Source organism: Anas acuta, chromosome 14 (genome assembly GCF_963932015.1).
Source record: "Anas acuta chromosome 14, bAnaAcu1.1, whole genome shotgun sequence".
Taxonomy (NCBI): Eukaryota; Metazoa; Chordata; class Aves; order Anseriformes; family Anatidae; genus Anas; species Anas acuta.
Window position 1 is genome coordinate 6442264 of NC_088992.1, and position 15853 is coordinate 6458116.

Sequence of the window (15853 nt, forward strand, 5' to 3'; positions counted from 1 at the left end):
CAGTATACCTGCCCAACAAGGACTGAGTTGGAGTTTGAGCTGAGTGGAAGCTCACCTGCTTTTACCACTTGTCTGCTATTTTTCAGGTAATCCTTTTCTTGCTTAAAAGGGCTAGGGACTGTCTTTTTTGGAAAAGACACTGTCTTGGAACTGGGGAAAGAACAGTAGTTGAAAACACATAATTGAGCTATAGGAAAATATAATTTATGAAAGGAAAAATAACTACGCTAGTCAGTTTATTAACCCATGGCATGATTTTTTAATGGCAGTGTTATAGGTTAATTAGTATGTGTGCTGTCCTTACGCCTACCAGAGTTATTCACGAGGGATCATAGATCATGTTCTCATTAGGTAGGCCTCCCATAAAGACAATCCTTCTGTAAGTGGCTTAATATCTGTGTGTGTGTATGGAAAATTTTCCCCTTATCAGTAGAAAAAAGAGACTAAAGGGCCAGAAATGGAAATACTTTCAACTGACACAAAACCTTCATGCCATTGAAATTCTGATTGGGTGCATAGAGATGAATTCTTTTCTCTTGTATCTTCCTACACATTGGATTTCTCGGCCTTGCTTAGGACTGAATTCAGGCACTGAGAGCTGCAAAACATTTAATTCCCTCTGAAAGACCCTGCTCACTGTCCTAGCTCTTTGCGTTAGAGGTAGCAGCCAGGCTGGCAGTGATCCACCTCCCTTTGAACATCCCCGCGCGGTGCGGTAGTAAAACCAGCTTAATGTTCTGTGGGCTCTGCCCGCGCTGGCTGAACACAGCAAATATCAAAGGTAATGCAACTTTCCTGCTTGGCGTGGAGGTGGAAAATGCAGGATGACCTTTCGTCTGTGAAGGTGAACAGAAACGGGAAGCGTGTGCGCCCAGGATCCAAGAGGCAGAGGGATAACGGTCCTGGCTGAATCTCCTGGTGTAGGTCAGAGGGGAAGGCTGAGAAAAGCCCTGGTTTCTGTGCCTTGGTCAATGTATGTGTGCACCACACACCCTTGACACATACATCTACTCTCTCTACTTCCCTGTAGCCCCATAGCTCAGAGCTGCCCTGTTCTCCAGAAGTCATGGGGTGGCTCGGGTATCACAGCAGAAAATCTTGGTTTGTACTGGAGCTTTTAGACTGATTCTGGTTCCCACCATGCTGGTGTGGGGAACTCTGTGCCCTGATGACTGGCTGCTTTGGTTAGAGAGGGCTTCCCACACAATGAGGTGGTCACTCCCACCTTGGGACACCTATCTTTGAGAGAATCTGATCCCCCAGGTCTCTCTCCAGGGCAGGGGTGAGGTTTATGCAAGATGTCCATGTTCCCCAGCCATGCTCACACTCTGCCTTTGCCAGGAACCTGGACAGAGCACCAGGCTAAACGGGACTGCATGAGTTCTGGACTGCAGCTAGCTCACATTTGGCTGGTCTCTGCAGGCGGAGTGAATCTGTAATGACTTTGCAGGCAGATGGTAAAAAAAAGTTTGGTTTACTGCTTATCCTGCTAGACTCAGGCTGAGGGTAAAAAGCCGTAACTGTCAAAGCTATTTGTCAATTTGCTTTCTTTGGAACACTGTAGACACCCCTGAAAGGGGAAAAAAAAATAACAGGGAAGTTCATTTAGTTTTTTGAGTACTGCAGTCTGGTTCATAAAAGATCTCTGAGGATGAAGAATCCATAAGGATTATAGAAATAACCTTGCTTTTTACTGTGGTTTTGCTGGGAAGGAATACTGCCCAAGTTGATAGAGACCATAACTGCGTCTTCTTTTGAATGTAGAAAAGCAGATAACAGGCAAGACTAAAGAAAATAGTGACCACTTGATTCTTGGAGAGAAGCCCAATTGCTTCATTAGAGAAGACTTGTCACATGCTTGTTTCTTAAATCCTGCTAAATACCTGCTTAGCAGCATTATTGACAGGCTTTTCTCATGAACACTGAGCTGTTAAGCTGCTCCTAGTTTACAGCAAGAGGTTAAAGGATTTCTCAAAGCTCCCAATGAAAGCCTTACTAACTGGATTAACTGCTAACATGGATTTAGGCTTTGAGTCAGATTAACCCCAGTTGCTCGAAGCAGGTTCCTCTTGTTCATCCTTTCTTCCCTCTTTCTTCCCCTTTTCCTCTCAGCTTTATCCTTTTTGTTTGTCAGGAATAATGGAAATAAAGTAATCTGATGGTTACGTGTATGATGCATTCAGCAGCCCCACTCACTGCTGTGTGAAGGCCACAGTCCCCGAGGTGGTTTCTCAAGTGAAGACCTGCGCCAGCTCTTTTTGCAGTAACTGCAGTGCAGGAATCTGTTAGTGAATGCTGCAGGTTGGCAGGGGAAAGTAAACAGAGAGGTAGGCTGCGAGGAGCCAGGGGCACAGCAACATGGTCTCTCTTCCCTGACCAAACTGGCATAGGAGCTGATTCCCAGCCCAGAGGAGAGCTCAAGCCAGCACAGTTGCTGTTCCTCCATCATCTGCTCGCTGCACTATTCAGACCTCTCTATTATCTGGTTTTCCAACGCATGATGAGCCACACGATGGCCACACAACAGCTAGCACACCGGGGTCATGGCAAGGAGTCGTGACACTTGGCTGCCCCTGGGGAGCGACGCTTCTCCTGGGGTCACTGGGAGTCCCCCCGGGTGGTGGCATGTCCCCAGGGACAGAGCTGTCTCTTGCATGTAGCTGGCTTGGCTTTAAATCCAGCTAGCCCATAATTTTGCCATGTTTTGCTCTGTGGCTCTCCCCTTCTCAAACTGTTCCAACTCTTCTCATCTGAAAGCCATCAACAGGATCCGGGTGACCTTGCTTTCTGATTTTCCTTGAACGCTGATCATCTCTCCTGTGATTTTTTCGTACTTCCTAATCTCACCTCCTTTGACTCCCTCCCAGCTGCCTTTATCCCAGTGTAATCCATTTGTATCTGAATTGCCAGCCCTCATTTCTAGTCTTCCCTCTGCCCTCCTTACTCCCACCACGTGTGTCTCTAATCTCCCAGCCCACCAGCTCCTCTTCCCTCCAGCACATCAGTTCCCTGCTCTCTCCCAGCTGCTCAGCACCACCCTGATCCTGGGTTATTGCTGCCAGGTGATATTTCACACATTTTCTTCACTGATTTCTTCCCAGCCCTCACCCTTAAGCGAACCCACATCACCCATCCTGTGTTTTCCATCAGCAAATGCTGATTTCCTCAAACCACTCCAGGTGTGTGACACAATTAACGCTGACACTCAGAGGCTCTGGTCTCTGCAAGACCTCTGAGCAGGAACACATTTCTCTCTGTGGTGCTCTTAGAGATACTTCTGGGAGCCATCCATATCCTGCCTCTCCCCTTTGGATATCTGAACTGTTATTTGCGGAATTCCTTATGATTTGGCATTTTACAGCACGGGTCTGTCATATCCCTTTTATATCAGAGGATAAAAATAATGTTTCCTAGCCCTACGGCCTGCAGTGAGACTGGCCAAATTAAAGGGAGAGGGGGAAAAAATAAAATGAAAATCCATCAAAGAAAAAGGCTGGAAAAAAGGGAGGAAATTACAGGGCAGGCAGGAAAGTCACCCTCTTAGATTTAGTGCAGAGATTGGGAAGGGGTATGGGTAGGTTCTTGGGAGTGTGGCAGGGTGCTGCCACAGCTGTTAACTGAGCACCTTCCTCTCTGCTTTTTTTCTGGGGTATAAACTCATCAGCCTCGTGACAGGCACAAAAAGAGAGAAGTTGTAACGTGGTTCTTGCCTTTTCTTCTTACAAATACTCCAGAGCTCTTCTGAGTTTTAAGCAAATTGAAACAACCTGAAGTTTCTCCACCTAATTGCCTCTACTCCTTTAATTCCCTTGAGCCAAAGGAAGGAAAACCTTTGATGCAGTGACAAGACTGCTTCCCACTGCCCAACATTCAAATGCCCCTTTACTGAAGATGTATGGGCTCTGCCTGGGGAAGAGCCCTGACTTCAATCGCACAGCGGTCGGGAGGCCCCCTGCCCTGCTGATCTTCTTAAGGGGCTGTTTCTGAAGCTGCTCTACTTAGCAACTGTGGATTGAAAGCACTTGAGTGTGACTAAGTGTTGGCCTTGATGGATTTCCTACCTCTAATCCCAGGCACGTTATCCCAGTGTTGGCATTACAAGAAGAATGATGAATTTTAATAGCAAATGGGAGTCTTCCCAGTGGTCACGTTCCCCCTCGGATGGAGGCAGCAGGCAGAGCTACCAGCTGTGAGGTCTGAAACAGGCTGTGGCCATCCCTTTTCCTCTGGAGGCAGCCCAGGGTTGTGAGTCGAGCACTCACATAAGTAGACCTCAACCCATCCTACTCCAGGACTCCACTGTGCCCACAGGACACAACCTCATAGTTTCACCCCTGGAACAGGGCTGACTGGCTTGTGGGGCCAATTCCCCTTTAGTCTGCTCCTCCAAAGCTGATTTAAAGTAGTGCTTTGTATTAGAAACTTAGCTCGTGATTTTTAATAGTTAAGAAATGTCTTCCAGATATTATCTTTTTTTTTTTTTTTTTTTTTTTTTTTTGGCATGTAATGGGCAGGGTAGTGAGCACTAATAGACGGTCCTCTCTGACCATTTTCGGCAGTCACCTTGCCTACTTCTTGCTGACACCGTTCTTGCAGTAATTAATGAGTTGGCACATTACTGGGAGCCTTGTCAATGAATTAATCTCTGCACAAAGGGAACAGCTGAACACAGGTTCCTCTTGTTGTCTCTGGCAAACAGGGGAGATGGAGAGCCTGCAGGGACAGAGCTCCTGCTTCAGAGGTTGCTGAAATTACATTTATTTTGCATTTTTTGATTCTATTATTTATACGTTTTTGTCCTCTGAGTTTTCCTGTGTCTGATTAGAGTTTCTGAGTTTTTTTTCTTTTTTCTTTTTTTGCTTGGTGAGGGAGTGTGGTTCGTTATTAACCTGATGCTACTGGAGCAGAGAAGGAATTCAGCTCTATAGGTTATGAGAAGGCGTATGTGTGGAAGTATTTTGTCCAAGCAAGAGAATAAAGGTGAGCTCTAGGAGGACAATCAACCCATCGGCTTGTTCTTGTTTGGTCATGCTGGGCCAGAGGCTGGAAGTGAAACAATGAAGTGAAATATTTCTCTGTAAGGCTCCAAACATATGCTTTATCCCCACCAGAGAACAGGTAGCCACGAAGGCAACAAGGGAACGTGCTCTTCTTCCTCCTGAGCTCAGCAGATTGCAGGGAGCCTTATGGCTTCACGCTACCATCCTCTTCTGTATCCCTCCCAATGCTCAGCAACCTGAAAATGCCTCTCAGGGCAGCTCCTGACTAACTCTACAGAAGGAGCACACGTCATGCAGCTGACCTCACGCTGCTCCCATTCTGCCAAAAGTTTTTAGCTGTTAATTAAACCCGTCAATGAAATTCAGTCATTGTAGTCCTTGATCTCCTAGTACGTGAAAAGCTGTCAAGGGAGGGGGAGGAACGGCTTCTGAGAAGAAGCCAGCTCTATATTAGAGTGTTCTTTGGTTTTATATCAATAAATAAGAACTGATGAATTCAAAGGTTAACAGATAGATATTGTTTATCCTTCGTAAAGTTTTAAGTAACTGAAATATCCAGTGCTGGCTCTGTGGTTGTGAATCACCTGGGCAGAAGGCTATTTAAACTTTTCAGGTCAGGTGCTGTACCTTGATTGAGACAGAGTGCTTGGCTAATACCCTGTTTATGGAGTGAATGTTGTATTAAAAGTCCTGGGGCTGCTGGTATTGATCCCAGTATTGGCATAAAGTAACTCATGCCTCTGTTCGGAAAGAAAATGGCATAGTTGCTTGAGGGACAAGTGGTCTCTGAGAGCTAAGAAGTGGAAGTTTCCTTAGCAGCGGGGAGTGAGGTATGGAATTTATCATCTGAGTCAGTATTTACTTGCTCTTTCTTCTCTGCTTTCTAGTCCCAAGTAGCCCTAAGGAAAAATCTCAAGGCTACAGGATGTTTATGTGATTGTCCAGGAGTTCAGGAAATGCTCTAAACCAAAGTTGAGTCCATCCACAAGTAATGAGGAGACCAGTTTAGGCAAGGAAAGGATGAAAGCCAGCTACAGTTCTGCACCAAAGCCACAAAGTTGTCAGGAGATGGGTTTGATTACTGCCTGCCTGTGGGATGCTCACTCTCCCCAGGACTGTGCATGTTTCACTTTCACCGTCACTAAGAACATCTCAGTGATAAAACAAAAGAAAAATAGCATGACTGGTTTTCATAAAAATATATTTCCCTTTTAGACTGAAAAGGGAATCCCCTAGGCCTTTTCTTTCCTCAAATTACCAAGGTGAATCAGAGCATTTCCAAATCAATTTGTCATCAGCTCAAGGACTGACTGTCTGTAGTAACAAAGACAGTGCTATTGGGTGCTAGCCCTTTCACCTTCAGGTTTGTTTTACCCAGCTCCAACCCACAGCATTGGAAAGGCTTTCACAGTATTCCTCCAGCTTCAGTGGTCTAGATGGAGCTGGATTCTGCATAGATCTTTCAGTTATACTTTTATTAATGTAGAATTACGCTAAAATGTCATCTGGAAGAACACATGAATCCTGCACTTATTCCTAAGGACATTATTATGGTCAGTGATGCAGCTAACACACACATGTCCAGTCCAGCATGGATACAGTGCCTGTCTTGCTTTATTGAACTGCTAAACTATTTTTGGTTCAGTTAAGTGCTTAGAAACTGCTATGATAAACAGACCAGAAATTTTTACAGAGTTGAAATATTTACCTTGCCTCTACCTTGATATTGCAAAATCCCTAGAGGTTTACCATAAAATGTTCTTGTTTGTGACCCCCAAGAAAGAGGTAGACACAGCCCAATTTAATGGTTGAATGAAGTTACTCTAGTGCATTCCCTTCTCTCTGAGAATTTGCACACCACTCGGTGTTACCCAGCTAATTTAGTTGGTGAAGCTGGTTTATGACAAGAGAGAGGCTCCCTCTGTAGTCCTGAGTGTGAGAGAGATGTTTCCAGAGGAAAATTCGAAGCTAGGAGGTTGCTCAGCTCTTTCAGATGAAATTTTCTGCAAAGATTTGTTGTGTGGCTGCAAGTTAAACCAAACCAAACTTCATCTTGGGGAAGGGATGAAGGAAGCTTGCCAAAAAAAAATAAAAGAAAAAAAATATAAGAAAAAAAAAAAAGAACCAATAAGATAAAAATACTCAGGCATCCCTTTTGGACTCGATGATCTTGAGGTCTCTTCCAACCTAGAAATTCTGTGAAATCCCTGATGCTAGAAATCACTTTGCATTGCCACTTAAACTGGGAGTTCCAGTGGTTATTTATGCTTAATAAAAAAGGGGTTTCTTTACAGGTCTTCTAAGCAATTCTGTTTTAATTATACTGATTGTCCAAAACTGAAATTAGAAAAGCAAAAATGCCAAAAATGGATTTATTTTTTTTTGACCACACATGTGCTATCTCATCTCATTCCTCTTTCTGAATTTTATTTGGTAGCTATCAGCTTTGTGACTTTCATCAATGGAGAAAACTCTTTATTATCCTTACAGTCCTTTTTAAAACTGATTTTTTTTTTCCATTTCCTTTTGATCCCGAGATCACAGCACTCACCAAGGAAATGACTCTTGGTTTCCTTAGTGCATAACATGTTGGTATTTTCTGTATTACAATATTTTGACTCTGGGGCAAACGTTTAAACACCACAGATGCTCTGAGCAGATGCGTCACGGTGTTTGATCATGCTGAGCTGATTGAAATGACCTGTGTGTTCTCATGCTTCCTTCCCCTCACCAAATGTTACCATTTATATCCTTTTGGGTAAATTATTCCAATCAATACCAACAGTGGAACTAATACTAATACCAGAACCAGTACTGATCCAGGTATCGGTACCAACACCGGGTCTGATACCAGAACCAATAACAGAACTGGGTAGCCAGGCCAGCAGTCTCATCTCTGCATTGATACAGCATAGGGGCAACTTATTCCCATTACTGATAACAGAGAATTGCACAGACACAGAGAAAATGACAGAAAGGACAGTGTGACTTCACCTGCCTGAAGGACACCTCTGTTGGATGCACTCAGGCACTGACATAAAAATGAAAATAAAATGCCATGAAAATGTCGAGAAAGATCAATACAAGTCTGAGTCCTGATAGTAGCTCTGGAAGCAGAAGAGTGTGTCATGTTTCAAACAGGTTTTTTGGCTCTGATGAGCACATGCCAAAGAAACTTTGGTTTTTAAGGGAAAAGGGTGGATATGGCAAAATGAGGAGAGAGAGGAAACTTCTTTCCTCCAAGGAAGTCCTTGAAGAAGTGACTGTTGCCTGTGATTTCAGAGGAAGGTTTGTAAGGATCAGCTGATATTTAGAGGAGATGAGAAGCTTTGAAAAGTTTCTGTTTGTTTTGGCATAAACCTTCACCCTTCTTCTTGCCACTGTGCTCATGCACAAGAACCCCTCCATGCTCATCTCTCTTTGTTTGCTCCCATGGCAAGGGGCCTCAAAGACTCCGAGATTCTCAGAGAAACTGTAATGAAGCAGGTCACTTTTCTGCGGCTATTAAGTCTGGTTTCAGCTCTTCTGCTAAAACATAAAAATGCACAGCGGAGCTTTGCAATACTATCAAAGAAGAGAGAAGACAGACTTTTTTTTTTTTCTTTTCCTATTTTCAGGGTTTCACAGCTGACTCCAACAGGTGCTACATTCCTAGCTGTAAAGGGTCTTCAATAAAGTCCAATTTTTTATTTATTTACTTTTAAAATCTTTTTAAGATAAAAGGCAAATAGACTTGTGAGAGGTATCAGGGAGTCACTAGTGACTTAGTGAAGCTAAATTCACATTGCCTTCCTCAGGCTCTTCCCTTAAGAAACATAAATTGATCTAGAGAAATCAGAAAGGGGACAGTATTAACAGGTCTAAAATGTGTAAATGGGGACACTGTGGATAGGATAGTGGATCTGTGGATGGGATAGCAAAGCTTCTGACAGCTTTCAGCCTTGATTCTAGTCAAATTCACTTGGTTTGGCTCAAATTCACTGCTGTGACCCTCTAAAAAATGACATTGTTCTTGGATTTGCCTGTTATTGAAAGTTTCCAACTCAGTCCTCGTATGGGGTAGACCCAGTACCTTCTAAACTCAAGCTCTGAAACTGCTGGTGAACAGCTGCTAGTGGGGAAGATTGTGCAAAGCAGGGGCTCAACTGTGTGGTGTTAAGGAGGAAAACCTGGACACTTTATGAATTGCGAAGGGAAGCGGAAAGAAACACAGAAGCATCTCATTCACTTCTAATTGTGTGGGTGTAATCACGTGGTAAAATAAACCAAGAGGGAAGATTTTCCAGTCCCCTGGTTATTCAGGACTTGTTTTCACCCTAATATGCTGTGATTCAGATTTACTGTGAAACCTCAGGCATCAATAGAAAATAATCTGTTCTATTATGTTTTTCTTTAAATTTTCTTGCTCTAAGCTGTAAACACCTGGAAATAACAGCAACATCAGCAAAGCACAGTGCTGTCTTCATGCTCAACCGGACAGAAGAGAAGCTCACTGAAGATTGTGTCGACTGGACCACAACAGCTCCAGGACATTTAACTTCAAGACATGGTCAAATGCTTTGTCAGCACCCCTGTATACCATGAGCTGTAACATGGCTTGGCTGGCAGTTGTGCTGCTTGAGAGCTTGCTAGGTGGAAGAAACATTGCCATCCCATGTGGCCTGGATGTCATGGTCATGTTAGTTAGTCCACGGTGCTTCTTCCCATGACTGTTGTTTCATTCAAAGGTGTGACAAAAGGTATTAAACGCAGGGTTTGTTTTGTTTTTTTCCTTATCTCATGGAATTCCCTTATTCTGTGGGTTGCATTTCAATTCCAAGTTTTGTCTGGATTCATTTTTGCAAGGGCTACATTAGATCTAGAGAAAGAATTGAGCATTACAAAATATAGAGGCAGAATGGAGCTCAGCTTTACGCTCACATTTGACCCAAAGGACTGGGCAAATATATTTTTGGTAGTTCAGGTTTTGGGTATCATAGAGTTCTCACATAGGACAGGCTTGTTGGCTCTTTTTCTCAGTGTACATGATAAAGATATATATTTATTTTCAAAAAACACTTAGCCAGAAGGAACACAACATGTAGTGAGAGATAAATTATGCAGATAATGTTCTATTATGCACACAGAGTAAAAAGTACAAGGGACATGAATTTCCCCAGGGAGACACCTCTGCGAGGGGAGGCTGGGACAACATGGAAAATAAAATATAAAGAAGAAGAAAATGAATTGGATATAGTCAGTTCTGGCAGATTTTGCTTGAAGGAGGAGGAAGACTGAATGAGCAAAAAATTTTACTGGGGGGCAATTCCTTCCAAAGAAGTGACTGTATATTGGCTGTGTCACTTATCAAGGTCACTGCTCCAACACATGAGGACAGGGCTTTGACCCTGCAGGTATTTATGAGGCTAGGAGTGGGTGACTGGAAAGTGCAAAAGGAATCAATATAGAAAACAACTGGCAGCGTCTCTTCTATTCAGTCTTTCCCTTCACTCTGAGGCAGGGAACACAATGGCTTTTTCAGCTCTGGTCTGTGGTATATGGCTCATTGAGGTCTGGCAGTATCCATTCCTGTGGATTGTGCTGCAATGCAAGATCACCTCCAGCAGACAAAGCAGCCCCTGGTCTTATCAGAGATGGGCACAAAAGCCCTTCCTAGGATGGAATAATGGTTGTGCTTGAGCAGCAGAACATGGAGAGAGTCTGAGTGGGCAATAGCACTTCATCAAGTGCAACAAGAAGATGGCAAGAAGACGTTTCTCTGAAGTCCCTCTTGGTTCACCCCCAGATCCGTACTTTGTAACAGCAGGTTTCAAAACCAATGTTTTGAATCTGTCCCTGCTGCTGCTTGCACTGATGCTCAGTTCCACTGTGCTAGTCTGTCTGACACGTTTGTGCTTCTCCTTCACAGTGCAGCAGGCTCAATTGTGCCTAAGTGGGCTAATTAAGGGAATAAGATAGTTTTTTTTCTATTATTTTACCTTTTCCAGACCTTGAGGTAGGTCCATAACGTGGAAATCTGCTCCGTAACTCAGTGCACACAGATTTTCTTCAGTGTGTTCAGCCTCAGACTTCGTGCCCCAGCTTTTGCAGTCCTTGAGGTGCTGAAGGGATGCAATATTTCACAGGGCACGCTGCAACCGTTGGCAGAAATGTAATTGGCTCTTCCCATGTGGCTGTCATTACAAACTCCATTGCAGATAAAAAATGCGATACAAACCAAAGTGCTGGAAGCCCTTTGGCTCTACCTCCATAGATGTGTTTGAGGTGACCACTGTACTGTGTACTGACCTCGTGCAAACAGCCACTGTAAAAATTACTCCCATTCCCTGTGCTTATCAAGCTACAGCCCTACGTTAAGAAAATAAGCTTATCAGTCTTTTGGGTTTATGTAGACACCTGCAGGTTTTTTGTTTTCCCTGTTCTCCTCAGTGTCTAACTGGCCCAACAATTCCTGATTTTTGTTTATGTGTTTGTTTTTAACGTGTTTTCCTCCAGGCATTAGTCACAACTGGAGACTGGACTAATCTGCTGATGTTGTACCGGGAATTCTGTCTCCTGGAGACCTGGCTGATGTGATCAGAACTCACAAATGGTATTGAACCAAAGATTCATTCAGGCAAGTGGTTCTCTGTTTATTTTGATGCAGGTCATTGCTGTTCCTTTTCCTTGTAAAGTCTTCCACCTCCCTTGGTATTTATATATTTTTTCCTCTGTCTTTTGAGTTGCTGACTTGTCACCCCAAGCTCTAGGATGGTGGAATGCCTTTCACAGCATCATCACTACAGATTTGAGAACATCGGAGGAGAGGGTCCAACATTTTCCTTGTAGCTAGCATGTCCTATCTTGCCTTCCTTTTCTGCTACCTTCTTCTCACAACAGCTGCACCTTGGAGGCCAAACAAAGGAACAAGTCCAGGTGGCTTTGTTTCTGCTTATCTTCCCATTATCTCAGGTTAGAGATGTTGTGAGTCGTTGCATGTGAACTGTTGTTTTTCATAGCCACTGATAATTCCACCATCTGTGAATTTGTCTAATCCCGATAGAAGTTATTGGTCTTGACTTAAAATTATTCCCTATCCCCTTTGTAACAGCTGCTGGCAAAGCTGCTATTCTCCTGATGGATTTTGTTGGGTCTGAGTTTGATAGCTCACTTATGACAAAGGCCAGAAGTCTGTTAAAATGGTATCATCTCTGCATTTAATCCATCTCTTCCTCCCAACTCTCATCTAATCTAAGCATTAACCATCATTCACAATATTGCAAAAAGCAGTTGCTGTTTGCAATATTAGGAGGAAAAAAGCCATAGGAAATAATGGATAGAAAAAGTAAGTACCGAACATCAGCATCTGTAGTTGTTGTGTATTAATAAAGGATAAAATAACTGCTATCTCATAGCCTCTTACTGGGAATGAGCTTCCCCTGCGTGTTAAAGTAGCACGTATGATGGTGAATGCCTCTGTGTCATCACTATCCTATCTGTGGACTCACAGATTTTCCTGCCTTTGTGCTGTTATTTACAAGTAAAATGTCTCCTGATTTTATTCTTGGCTTTTCCTTGTACTATGTGAAAGCGTATCTTCTAAAGCACTGCTAAATGACAGAATATAACAGCTGGTGTCCCCAGGGTAAACCCTTAAAACAATGTCCTACTCTAACTAAATTCTGCTTTGTCAGCAAACCGTGTTGTGCATATTTCTTTCATTGTTTTGCAAATTGCAGTTGCAAAGTGCTTTTGCATTTAAACAGGCTCTCTCTGACCTAAGAGGTAGTAAGAATTATGTTAGAGTGGGCACAATAACTCAATGCTCTGACCTACCCTAAATAGCTGAACTTGTTTCACTTGGGCAAATTACATATTTATAACAATCCATTATGTCGTCAGAATACTTCAGCAGAGATGCTGCAGCTCCTACTTATATGAATATTCTTTTGAAGGGCTAATCAGAAGAGATATACCATCAAAATTATGTGCTTTTAAAATGCAGTTCTAGACAGCACTGTCCAAGGTGGGCAGCAATAATTAATCACTTCCATATAGATTCTTCTTTCTCACCTGTTCTCCATGATCTTAGCTCGGATCAAAGCTAAGGTTAGAGAGAGAATTTTGCACCAGTGTTTAAAAATCAAAAACTGCTCTCCAGGTCATATAAAATTGTTGCTCAAGAGGTGCCTTACTTACTGAAGGCAGTTGGATGTACTTGAAGATTTCAGCTTAAGTTCCTTCTTTAAGCGTCTTCCCTGAGCTCTTGCTTTTCCTTGCCCATATGTAGGTAATGGGCTACATAAGAACTCAATGAAGTTCTTTGTAAGTATTTGTTCTCATTTAAGTAGTCTTTATGCTACAGGGACCATCTGGTGGTCTTCTAAGCATCTAGGAGATGAATCGAATAGAAGATTTTAAAAATGAAATCAGCTCTTTGCACAACAGCCAGAGGAGAAGGCAAGTGCAATGCACAATGACTGAGTTACCCCCATCTCTTCCCACTGAGTGAGAGCCCAGCTGAAATTCTTTGCTGGGATGCAAGAGGAGCTTCAGGGACAATGCACTGCATCATGAGACAGGTAGATCCTGTACAACCCATCTTGCTGGGCGAAGGTGTAAGAGGTTGTAGAAATTGCATGTTGAGCATAACTAAACAAAGAATGTTAATTTCCATAAGGGTTTATTCAGAACTTTCTGTGACCATTGAGATAAAATATATATCAAGCAAACAGATGACTTGGAAGAAAATACATTTTTTTGAATCAGAGATGCCACTCAGTGCTTTTCAAGGAAAATGCCTGGTGATGCATTCCCAAGTGGTGCAGCAAGCGTAGGCATGGCTGTGTTTGTAGCTTCAGCTCTAGAAAGAAGTAAATGATATTTGTTAAGTGATTAGGAAGGAGCGTGTGTGCTGGTGTGTCTGCATGCCAAATATCTTGCAATCGGTATGTGAGAAATCTCCCCCTGAGTGGGACTTCTGTCTGGAGAAGGTACATATGCTGGGAAATGTATTTGTTTCTTTCCACACAGTCAAATGCTCAGGCTGGGACTCTTGCACTGGGGCTAGAGGCATTGCTCCTTCTTTCACTGTTTTCTCTTTGCCCAGCTACTTTGTAGTTTTGGAAAGCAAGGGGGAAAGCAGCTTTAATTCTCGTTTCTTTTTTTTTCTTTTTTCTTTTTTTTTTCCCTACAACCATATTTCCATGATCAAATTTGTTGTAACTGGAGACCAATGTTTCAGATTTCCTTTGATAATGTAGAAGAACAGTGTGGTGCAAAAACTTACCTTTCCATCCTGCTCCCTTTTAACAGACTTTCAGTGCCTCGTTATACGTTAGAAGCATCATTCATTAAGATAAAAGTAACTAGGTCCCTCTGTCTGCTTAGGATATGCATATGGCACTTCCTGAACTTTTGTTATTTTTTGTGAAATTCTGCTAATGAAAAGCTGGATTGTCCTTTAAAATCTATGGCACAGGGATGACATTACTGTATTGCTTCCCATCTGCTGCCGCTGAGGTCACCGTTCTGGCACACAGCAGAACAGCTGCAGAGATCAAGTGATGGCCCTGCTATAGCTTCCTGGAGGGATGAACGTGGAAATGAACATCAGGAAAAGGAAATTGCCAGCCATGTCCCTGTGCTGGCCACTTGAGCGCTGGAAAGATTTGGCAGGTGGCTCCAAATTTTTCCATGGAGGAAGGCAGGATCTTTTTCTTCTGTACGCTAAGCCTCTGCTCAGATAAAACTACCATAAACTGCTTTCACTACTCATTCTTGATCTCACCCAAATCTGCATCTGGACCTCATCCCACTCCACTGTCCTGTGAAGGTTGCTAATGCTGGGGGTTTTCTCTAGATGCTGCATCCAGAAACCATTTCTGCTCCTTTTGCCAGAGAGTGAAGGTTCTTCACAAAGCAGGAAAATAAGGAGTAACCATCCTAACTGGCATCAATCAAAAATGTCCCTGCTGATTTCCTGTGCCCACTGTAGAGAATAAATGAATAAATGCTAACATTAGCATAGTACAGGGGAGTTAGGAATGCAGGGCACAAGGACAGCTCATGACCTGAGGAACAGGATTTACACAAGTGAATTTGTTACCGTGCGGACTCCCCGTGCGGGGCACTGACTTCCTGGAAAACCTTTGCTGGCAAAGCAGTCCTCAAAGAGTAGTGACAAGCTAGCACATTGTGTCAGGCATCGTGGAGGGATGAAGGTAGCTGGCCATCAGCAGCTGTTTTGAGTGGAAATCCGGCACAGCAGAAAGCTTTGGCCACTAGGGATGGCGTTTGTGCAGTGCACATTGGCCACTAGGTAGAGTGCTTTTTCAGAGCTGTGTCTTCACACCTTTACAACCCAAGTAAAGTGGAGAAATAAATCATTGTGCATGGTTGTCATCTTTGCTCCAGTAGCACCAGCCAAAGAGTTTAAATATAGCTAAACCACTGTGTTTCCTGAGAATAAATGCTCAGATACTCAAAATAAATTGCTAGGTCCTGCTAACACAGGGATGATTTATAAACCAATTATACTGGGAATTTTATTCTACATTGTTGATCTTAGGGATTATGGGTCAATTAGGTTTTTGCTCCTGTAGGAACACACCCTTATTCTGCCATAAAATGTCTGAAGTCGTCATGCTGTGATTGGTTCTGTCCCTTTTGCAAAACACTTCCAGTTTGTGGCAAAATTTCTAGAATCATTCTGCCAATGTCCAGCAGCAAAGAATTGTCCTTAAAGAAGTGTATCTCTAACTAGTCAGTGGATGTAAATCATTGGAATATAAGGCTAACAATAGTGTTTTAGACCTTTTAGACCACCTAGGACAGTACCCAGTTTCCAACAGATGACATAAGCAGACACCTGG

The 15853-nt window shown here is 43.1% G+C and overlaps 1 long non-coding RNA gene across 2 annotated transcripts in view; it reads left to right on the forward strand.

The window, feature by feature from the left end:
• Positions 1-15364, forward strand: part of LOC137864336 (uncharacterized) — a 150934-nt gene extending 135570 nt beyond the window's left edge. Inside the window, exons 4-6 of one of the 2 annotated variants that reach the window (XR_011101426.1) lie at positions 9413-9739; positions 11496-11616; positions 14461-15364. This is a non-coding gene — a long non-coding RNA (uncharacterized lncRNA). The remainder of the gene's footprint in view (positions 1-9412; positions 9740-11495; positions 11617-14460) is intronic. The other variant, XR_011101427.1, reaches the window with a different exon arrangement.
• Positions 15365-15853: the final 489 nt, after the last annotated feature.